The 10,871-nt window shown below is 41.2% G+C and overlaps 1 pseudogene; it reads right to left on the bottom strand.

Moving 5' to 3' along the window:
* Positions 1-3,239: 3,239 nt before the first annotated feature.
* On the bottom strand, positions 3,240-5,882 carry LOC141089643 (uncharacterized; annotated as a pseudogene).
* Between the last annotated feature and the right edge of the window lie 4,989 nt (positions 5,883-10,871).

Raw genomic sequence — 10,871 nt, 5'->3', positions numbered from 1 at the left:
TTTTGTAACAAGCACTTGTATCTTGAATTGGAGGTGTCAATCACCCACGCATTACAGAGTACAGTAATCTAATAATAGCTGATTGTCCTGGATTGGCCCAAAATGAGCAATGCCTGGATTGGCCCAGAATGCCAAAATGTTGCTTATTTACTGGTGCATTCCTATGCACCTCTTCCCACCCAAACAAGGGTATATGATTCTTGTTTTCTCCTTTATCTTTTTCTCTTCCTCCTCCTCCACCATATCTGCAGGGTCACATAGTGCATAGGCTTTACCAGTGTAGGAGTTCCACTGTTTTTAAAATTCTGCAAAAATATATTTGAAGGCCATCCTTTACGTGTCTTCCAGGGTGCATCTGAGTCCCTCCTTCAAATTTTTGGCAGCCCTTGCACATAGTGCATAGGCTTCATAAGTCTAGGAGTCCCACTACTTAAGAATTTTAACAAAATTGAACAGAACAGGGTGTGTTGAAGTCCCTTTTCTTTCTAATTTTTTACAGTTCTTACATTGTCCGCGAAGACTTTGTGCGTCTGAGTCCCTCCTTCTTAAATTTAAACAGGAAGTGTCTGACCCTGTCACACACCACATGACGAGATAGGGTAGTAAAATGTAAAAATTGCAATTATAGTCTTTTTCACCATTGAAAGCAATGAGAGCCTAAAAAACACTACGTGTGAACATAGCCTAAGGGGAGGAAGTATTTTTTTTCTCTATTTTAATTTGCCTTATATACAAGTCATTATACAAGAAATAATGTTAACTAATATTTTTTCCTGTAAAATCCATTGGGTTTTCAGTTTTTGATGTTTTATTGTCACTCCAAACAAGTAGTGTATTACTCTGACAACATTGTTTCTAGCAGCAATCTGGGAGTCAAAGATGCATCCAGGTATCTTCCTCATGCTGCTCCCATTCCATTTGAGCACTGTTTCCATCCATTACTGCAATTTTCCTGACACTCCCCCAGCCACCTGGGTAGGGTCTGCTGGAAAAATGCTTGAGTTTACTGTTGACTTCCACTATGCTAATTACTCAAATTGAGTCCATCCAAGCCTCCCACCTGTTTGATTTGAGTACCACGCACTCAAGCATTTTAGTGCTCACTCATTACCAATGATTACCTCTCTTTATTAAAGACTGTCTCAATGCACAATTTTCAACTTAGAATTATGCTAGTATATTTGATCAAACATTCCATTAACTCACTCTTAATGTGATGTTTGGAACTGCTTTTTAGTGAGATGTGTAATACTAGGTGGTAATGATGATTGTGCTGCTCCCAACTGCTTCTTTGGTTTGGTTCAGTATGGCGTGCAGTTAACTCTTTGCAATAGTAAATTTTTTAAAAGAACTGCTCGCAACAGTAAGTTAATTAGAACACCGATGTATATTACACTTCATATCATGAGCAGTGAGAAATTCATCACTATTCATGTAATGTTTATAAAACTCAATCCTTGGGAGGTCTGCAGTACATATATCACATTGTAGACACTGAGACTGCTGTATAATCATCACATAAGAGACACCGAGACTGATGTACATATCGCATAAGAGATACAGAGATTGCTGTGTATACATCACATAGGATACACTGAGACTGCTCTATATGTAGCACATAGGAGAAACCAAGACTAATCCATCATGCTGGAAAAAGCATTTGTCATACCCAAAGTGCTCATGATTTGTGAAATTGCTCTTAGATTATGTTTAGATAACATTGTTTACTCATGGTAAAGTTCTAAAGTAAACTGAGTAGTGAACCCACTACCCAGGATAAAAAACAACTCCACACATATCCATCACTGAGCACTGGCTGAAAAAAATCTGGTGACCAGTGTCTTGAGCAAAGGAATCTCTTGCCCTCAAAGGATACTTTTCTGCTTCTAAGTAAACAAATCCGTGGCTTGGTGTCTAGTTCTCAGATCAGAGCTCATGTTGTAATTACCTTGTCACTGCAGGAGGTCCCTACTTCAGTGGAGGTTTGCATGTCAGCTATCTCACTTCCCAAGTTATAATTAATCCTATTTCTTCAAAGTGAGGGTGATGTATACCCTCTCTGAGATGTCTTTTATGGATTTACTAGCTGTAAATCCACGCTCATTGCTATCTAATTAACGCTGCTGGTGATTAAATTAAAGTAAATAATGACAACATTCAATAGCGCTTACGCAGGTGGTAAATTAAATTAAAATGAAGTTAATAATAATCATTAAAAATCTGAATAATGCTAATGATACATTTTATTCACAGTGTAAAATCAAAAGCAAACTGGATTCAGTAAGATGTGCGTTTTTTATTCATTCCAGCATCTAAACAAATTTCATAACAAAACATAAATTAAGTTAAAATTTCTCTGTAAGCACAATTAAATGTATAGTCATTTTCGTCATTTTCAAAGATCTTTCCTTGACTTCTACCAGGTACAATTTGAACTGAAAGACCTTTACAACTTGTTACTCTAGAGAATGCAGTGTATAATTGACCATGTGTGAATACAGCATCAGGTAGGAGAACGCCAATCTTATCGAATGTTTGTCCTTGCGATTTTATAATTGTCATGGAATAAGCCAGACGAAGTGGGAATTGTTTTCTTGTTAACTTAAACGGGATATCGCAATTTTCGCTAGTGTCCAATGGTATTCTTGGAATGAGAACCTTTTGACCACGACGCTCCCCAGAAAAAAATACTGCAGTCAATGAGATTTGTGTCAAGAGTTTCTACAATTAATCGAGTACCTTTGCACAGTCCTTTCTTTGGATTTAGATTGCTAAGTAGCATGACACAGCAGCCTTTCTTAAGGTTCAGCATATGAGGAGGGAGGCCCATAGGAGTTAGGGAATGTACAAATTCGATGGGGTACTGAGCTCTTTCTTCTTCTGTCTCACAGGATGAAATATTGTCAACACTGAAGTATGATTTAGTCTGACCTCTAAGTATGTTCAACACTTGTTCATTGACTGTCAGCTTGTCACAGTTTTTAGGGCATAGTACTGCACTGGAAGCAAGATCAGCAGGAGTGAGAGAGTTCAGGTCATTCCAAATATGCTCGTCACGACATGAGTCAGAATGTCTTTGCTCAGCCTCACAAAATCCACCAGATTCCCATCTTCAACTCCTGATCCAACAGTTAGCAGCCACTCACAAAATTCAACCTCATCAGGATTGACTCGCATGTTCCTGATTAATTTCAGTTCCTTGAAGGATTTTCAGACTGGACTGCTCTTGACACACGCCTCTACAATACTAACACGATTTCCATGAAGTACAACTGGAGCTTATGACAAAAATCTCTAACAACAATCGGGATCCCACCAAAAGGTTCTTCATTGTGAAGGAGAATACGTAAGCTTCTATCAACGGCATTGAAAAGATGAACGTGAGACAGTGAAATTTCATCCCATATAATAAGTTTAGTATCCCGAAGCTCTCGGCAGACTGAGGTTCCTTCTTTAATACTTGATACAGTTCTCTCAATCAAATGAATTGAAATTCCAAATACAGAGTGGACTGTTTTACCGCCTGTGTAAAACAAAAAAAAATCTTCAGTACAGACATCTTAAATTTACGTTTTTCAGTATTCTGTAATCGTAATTAAAATTACCTTTTAGTAATGTACCTGCCAAACCGGTAGGAGCAACTGTTTTTACAATGCCACCATTCCCAAGTATAGTAGATGTCAAAGCCTTGTACACGAAAGTCTTTCCACAACCTCCTGCACCAGATTAAAAAAAAGCTTTTTTGTGATGTGGTTGGATTATTAACTGCATTCATGATTGTTTCAAAGGCACCTCGTTGTTCTAGGTTCATCAGAAACTTCAGTCTTTCAGATTCTTGTTCCTCCCTTTCCACATCAACAATGTCACACATTTTATACGCATCTGATGTGGAAGGTAGTCCACAACTTTTGCAATCTTTAGCAAACTGTCGTAAGTGGTCTTGGATATCGGCAAGTGTTTGCTGCTCGGCCATGTATTCGCTATGAGTCAGGAGGAAGTCTTCCATCATGTTGTTTTTATATTTGTTGTATAAATCAAGTCCACTTGTGATGTTGGCGTGGTTCAGGATTGCAGCAAATAGCTGTCGAAGTTCACCGGGCATTCTAAATAAAGATGTTTCTTCCATTTTTTTGTCCCACTCTGAATCATCATGCAATAATCCCATGGCCTTTGCTGCCAGAATGTAAGTTTCATATGTGTGTCCACTGTTCTCAGATCTTCGAATGATGTAGCACCTGTAAACAACATAAAGAAAATTAATTAAAAATTCTAAAAAAGTCAGGATGATCTAATAACGTACAATTAGATAAATATGACTTACCCTTGATATGCATCAGGAGTAGGCGCAGGGAAAATCTTTCCATATCTTGTGGAGAGACAGAGTACATTCTTGGAAGGATCTTGTCAGCACCTCTTTTTCTTGTCTTCCAAAACTTATTTGTCCAGACATAATGGTAGGGTATTTCACAATATAAATACTGATGTGCTGATGGATCAGTTTGGTTTAGAACGAACCATTTCGTAAGTTTTGTGCCATCACGCTGAGATTTTTCCACAGAAAGCTGCTCCACTCCATCCTCAAAGTAAACTGATTGTTGGAAAGGTAGGTGTACCGGAAGTCTTTCTACAGCATGGGAATGTGCGGACATCTCAAATTTTCGCAGCCGCCACATTGCTTCAGGCGATGACAAATATCGTGTGTCGATGTAAGTCTTTATCTCGTCCCAGTGGTAGGTGCCGGTCTTGCTGACTTCGTTCACTTGAACAATGGCTGCATCATGTCCTTTGTACACGTACTTGAAAATATATTTGATGGTCTGGATGGAAGAGCAGATTTCCACATTTATGTGTGCGCTGTGTTTCTGAGAGAGGTAGGGGTTGTATGGTACAACCCAGCAACTGTCAACTTCCACATCCCTAATCTTGAGCTTAATGCCATATTTTCGTCTGCGGTATACTGGATAACCATCCACATTAATATTTGTTTCTTCTCTGAAGTCTTTGGGAAACTTTTTGGAACATGTCCGGATTCCTTTTACATCTTCCATACACGGTGAATTTCTATTGTGTTCTCCACAGGGCCCATGAATCATGCAGCTGGTGACAACATCGTAAAGCTCCTTGTTAATATCCAGGTCAGGAATTTCTGTACAAACAGCATTGTCACAATCGATAGCTTCTCGAAACTTGTCTTTGTCATCCAGAATTAAGAGCATATGGCAATGAGGAAGACCTGAAACAATAAAATGTGCATTATTAATCATTCCATTCTTAACATTACTGTTACGAACATTCAGATGAATGTAAGTAATACTTGTTTTTTGAAATTCCATGACGTAGGTGTATGCCTTTACTTGTCCAATCACTCCACCTTTTTTTGCAGTCAAGTCGTTTAGTAACTCTTGCAGCTATAAGTGGAATATGGTAGATACCAAATCTGGGCTGTTTATTGCTGTTTCATGTTGTAAAAGGCCAGACTGAATTTCTTCCCACTTTGGGTTGCAAGTGAACGTAAGTGAATAAGTGAACGCAAGTGAACGCAAGTGAATAAATAAATCCGGCTTTCCAAATTTTGCTACCAAAGTCATCGCATCTTGGTAATTCTGTGTCATGGTACGTTTTCCACTGGTAAAAGAAGAGGGAAGTAGGACGATGCGACCCGGTCTCAGATCTTGTTGTTCAGCCCTACTGTTGATATAATCCATGAGCCCGACATATAATTCTACTCTGAGTTTCTTTTGGTTTTGCCTTTTCCAGTCCAGTCGCTGCGCTTCAACCTTTAGGTAGGCATCAATTATGTATTGTTGTGTCAGCTTGCCAGAATGTAACAGCGGGTTGAAGGATTGTCGATCCTGAAGGCAGTACGCATAGAATTCCCTCATCGACACATTTTTTTTTCTTGTTCCCCTGCATCGTGACTGATATCTTCCTGTTCTTCATCGTCACCTTCCTCCATTTCATGACTTTTCCTTTTTGCAGTTCTCCCTTGCTTCCGTATTCCAGGTTGCCATCTGTGTTCACTATACGGAAAGAGGAGTGGATACACCATTGGATCACAGTTTGGGCTATGGTACACAATATTCTGTAGTCCTCGCTGCCCAATGGGATGAACGGCAATGTCTCTTTTGATCGGCGGCTCTCCATCATCGGAGACAAACATCTGCAACTTCATTGGTTGTCGGCAAGTTGTATCGGCGAGAGTCGTGTTGTCTATCCTTGGTTATCCACATTTTGATTTTATGCTGGTCGTAGCCACGCTGATCAATGAAATCCTTCATCATCTTGAAAGCCTGAGCAAATGGGTTGATATCTCTGAGTAAATAGTCAATAGTATTCATTATGTCCCTCTTGCAGCCTTCATTTTGCTCGTTATTTAATCGTTGAATGTTTGCATACTCAGGATCCAATATATAGAGTTGTGAATATGAAGGAGTATCAGATCTAAAGAAAGCACAAATATATTTTTAATTATTAAAAAAGAGTATGAATGAATTAAAAACGTACATTTAATTGTAATCAGGTCTTTTACCTTAGAGAAGTTGATGTACAGTGGTACACTTGTCCATGAATGACTAAAACGGGTGGGCCACCGGAAAATTTCATTGACTGAAATCCAAAGGATGCAAAGGCAAAAGCACTGTTGTACTTTCTGATGTTCTTTTTTTTGCCTCGTTCATATCTTCAGTTAACCATGCTTGAAACTGCTGAGGATATTCATTTACTTCACGTAAGTGTATAGTACCACTTCCACAGCACAACGCAAACTTTGCACTGTGTAATTTTTCTTTCCAAAAGTGAGATGCACCGCAATCACTACACGTAACGTCTCGCTTTCCCGCGTGATGTTCACTTGGTATATTCTCTGGATTTCTTGCTGCAAACCTCGAAGGTGGTGGCAGTTTACGTCGACGGGCATTGTTGTTTTCAACTTCCGCAGGTGTCAAATTCCTTCTTCGTTGATGCTGGTTATATATATATGCTTCCCTTCTTTCTGTCACTCGGTTGATATAACCCTTGTGATATCTCTCTCTGTCCTTATCAATCTGCTCAGGTGTTCATTGTTGATAACCAATCCTATGATTTTGTCGATGTTGTTGTCGATCAGCTACTGCATCATTGTCCGGATTTTCCTGCGGCCTGTGAGATGGACCTGGCAACTCTTCTTGGCTCATCTTGTTTGGGAGAATGCGGATGCAATTAAATGTACATTTACCTTGGCTGAAGTGGTTGAATTACATAGAAAGGAAGTGCTGCGTGTGGTAATGTGGGGGGGTGGAGCCTTGTGTGTTGATGTGTGGGGATGGAGCCTCGTGTGGTAATGTGTGGGGACAGAGCCTCGTGTGGTAATGTGGGGGGACGGAGCCTCGTGTGGTAATGTGGGGGAACGGAGCCTCGTGTGGTAATGTGGGGGAACGGAGCCTCGTGTGGTGATGCGTGGGGATGGAGCCTCATGTGGTAATGTGTGGGGACGCAGCCTCACGTGGTAATGTGTGAGGGCGGAGCCTCGTGTGGTAATGTGTGGGGACGGAGCCTCGTGTGGTAATGTGTGGGGACGGAGCCTCATGTGGTAATGTTTGGGGACGGAGCCTCATGCGGTAATGTGTGGGGACGGAGCCTCGGGTGGTATTGTGGGGGGACGGAGCCTCGGGTGGTATTGTGGGGGGAAAGAGCCTCATGTGGTAATGTGTGGGGACGGAGACTCGTGTGTTAATGTGGGGGAACGGAGCCTCATGTGGTAATGTGGGGGAATGGAGCCTCGTGTGGTAATGTGGGGGAACGGAGCCCGTGTGGTAATGTGTGGGGACAGAGCCTCGTGTGGTAATGTGTGGGGACGGAGCCTCGTATGGTAATGTGTGGGGACGGAGCCTCGTGTGGTAATGTGGGGGGGCGGAGCCTCGTGTGGTAATGTGGGGGGAACGGAGCCTTGTGTAGTAATGCGGGGGAACAGAGCCTCATGTGGTAATGTGTGGGGACAGAGCCTCGTGTGGTAATGTGTGGGGACGCAGCCTCGTGTGATAATGTGTGGGGACGGAGCCTCGTGTGGTATTGTGTGGGGATGGGGGGTGGGATTATGTGTGGTGATGTGGTGCGGGGGTGGGATTATGTGTGGTGATGTGGTGGGGGGCGGAACTATGTCTGGTAATGTGGTGGAGGGGCAGGATTATGTGTGGTGATGTGGTGGGGGGAGGGATTGTGTGTGGTGGTGTGGGGGCCAGATTGTGTGTGGTAATGTGGTGGGGGTGGCGGGATTATGTGTGGTGATGTGTTGGGGGGCGGAACAATGTGTGGTAATGTGGTGAAGGGGCAGGATTATGTGTGGTGATGTGGTGGGGGGAGGGATTGTGTGTGGTGATGTGGTGTGGGGGCCAGATTGTGTGTGGTAATGTGGTGGGGGGCGGGATTATGTGTGGTGATGTGGTGGGGGCGGAGCTACTGTGCAGGGGGCGGGATTAGCGAGTAATCACTATGCCTCATATATATAGATTTTTTTCTCCATGACATAAAACAATTAGTTTTCAAGGATAACATTACATCTGTTATCTCAAGGAGAGAAATATATGCATTTTATCTATGGAACAGTATGTTACAAAATGTTCTGTCTATATCAGCAGGCTTAGCCTTGGCTTCTTTTCCAGAAACAAAACATGATTTTATAAATCTGGTACAGAGCTGACATTTAACAAGTAATATAACATATTGGAAAATTATAAATTCTAACCGCTATATTTATTTTCTTTATCAATGAAGAGGGCATCATCAAAGAAAATAACTTTACCCCAGTCTTCTGCAGTCTAATATCTGTACTTCCTGCAAAATGTCAGCCAGATCTTGATATCATTCTTGGAGAGAAGTCTTTTTGCTGCCCTTCTTCACAACAGTTGAGCTTCCAAAACACTTCAAATCATTATGTGTGCACTGACACCTGTCTGGAACAATTCCTGTGCAAGCTCTGCGCTAGTGTTGAAGTGCTCCCATAGCGGAGTGCCCTTTAGGAGACATTCTGAGCACTTACTTGAATTTTTGGGGCACCCTGAAGCCTTCTTCACAGAAATTGAACATCTACCATTGAAATTTTTCATGAGTCTATAAACAGTTGATTTAGTGGAAATATTAAAAGCAGCAATATGTTTTATTGTAAAGCCCTTTTGTTTTTCTTTGGAGATTGTTTAACATATGATATTGATTTTAAGCTCTAGACCCATGTTAAAGCAACCAGTCTTCTCTTATATTATAATCAGCATGACAGTGGTATCAGTTGTCCTGTCCTCATTAAAAGGGAACCTGTCAGCAGGATTGAGCTCAGTAACCTACAGACAGTGTCAAGTTGGCACCGTTATACTGATTAAAATGATACCCTGAGTGATGAAATCCATCTTGTGGTTGTTGTTTAATCTTTATTTTCAGTTTTAATTTAATGAGATTTTCGTGCTCCAGAGTGGCCTGTGGGGGGTCTTTATGTGGTGCTCTGTTTAGGTATTCCCAGAATGGCTTCAGACAGGTCACTGACCCCTCAGTGACCTGCCCCCTAGTTTACATACTGATTATTATTATTATATGTGCAGGTGCCGGCGGCAGTGCCCGCACTGCAGCATGATTGCATGTATAATGTGCGCTAAATTGTTTGATTTATTCGTGCACATTTATTCTGAAAAAAAAAATCTTTTTCAAAATGGCAATGGCGCCATTTTGCTAAAGGAAATGTGATTTTTTTTCAATACATATAATAATCAGTATGTAAAATAGAGGGCAGGTCACGGAGTGATCAGTGACCTGTCATAAGCCATGACACATTTTGATTTTATGCTGGTCGTAGCCACGCTGATCAATGAAATCCTTCATCATCTTGAAAGCCTGAGCAAATGGGTTGATATCTCTGAGTAAATAGTCAATAGTATTCATTATGTCCCTCTTGCATCCTTCATTTTGCTCGTTATTTAATCGTTGAATGTTTGCATACTCAGGATCCAATATATAGAGTTGTGAATATGAAGGAGTATCAGATCTAAAGAAAGCACAAATATATTTTTAATTATTAAAAAAGAGTATGAATGAATTAAAAACGTACATTTAATTGTAATCAGGTCTTTTACCTTAGAGAAGTTGATGTACAGTGGTACACTTGTCCATGAATGACTAAAACGGGTGGGCCACCGGAAAATTTCATTGACTGAAATCCAAAGGATGCAAAGGCAAAAGCACTGTTGTACTTTCTGATGTTCTTTTTTTTGCCTCGTTCATATCTTCAGTTAACCATGCTTGAAACTGCTGAGGATATTCATTTACTTCACGTAAGTGTATAGTACCACTTCCACAGCACAACGCAAACTTTGCACTGTGTAATTTTTCTTTCCAAAAGTGAGATGCACCGCAATCACTACACATAACGTCTCGCTTTCCCGCGTGATGTTCACTTGGTATATTCTCTGGATTTCTTGCTGCAAACCTCGAAGGTGGTGGCAGTTTACGTCGACGGGCATTGTTGTTTTCAACTTCCGCAGGTGTCAAATTCCTTCTTCGTTGATGCTGGTTATATATATATGCTTCCCTTCTTTCTGTCACTCGGTTGATATAACCCTTGTGATATCTCTCTCTGTCCTTATCAATCTGCTCAGGTGTTCATTGTTGATAACCAATCCTATGATTTTGTCGATGTTGTTGTCGATCAGCTACTGCATCATTGTCCGGATTTTCCTGCGGCCTGTGAGATGTACCTGGCAACTCTTCTTGGCTCATCTTGTTTGGGAGAATGCGGATGCAATTAAATGTACATTTACCTTGGCTGAAGTGGTTGAATTACATAGAAAGGAAGTGCTGCGTGTGGTAATGTGGGGGGGTGGAGCCTTGTGTGTTGATGTGTGGGGATGGAGCCT

This window comes from Dendrobates tinctorius, unplaced genomic scaffold, assembly GCF_039654945.1.
Source record: "Dendrobates tinctorius isolate UK_male_01 unplaced genomic scaffold, ASM3965494v1 ptg000046l, whole genome shotgun sequence".
Classification (NCBI taxonomy): domain Eukaryota; kingdom Metazoa; phylum Chordata; class Amphibia; order Anura; family Dendrobatidae; genus Dendrobates; species Dendrobates tinctorius.
This window is presented reverse-complemented; position numbering and strand designations above follow the sequence as displayed.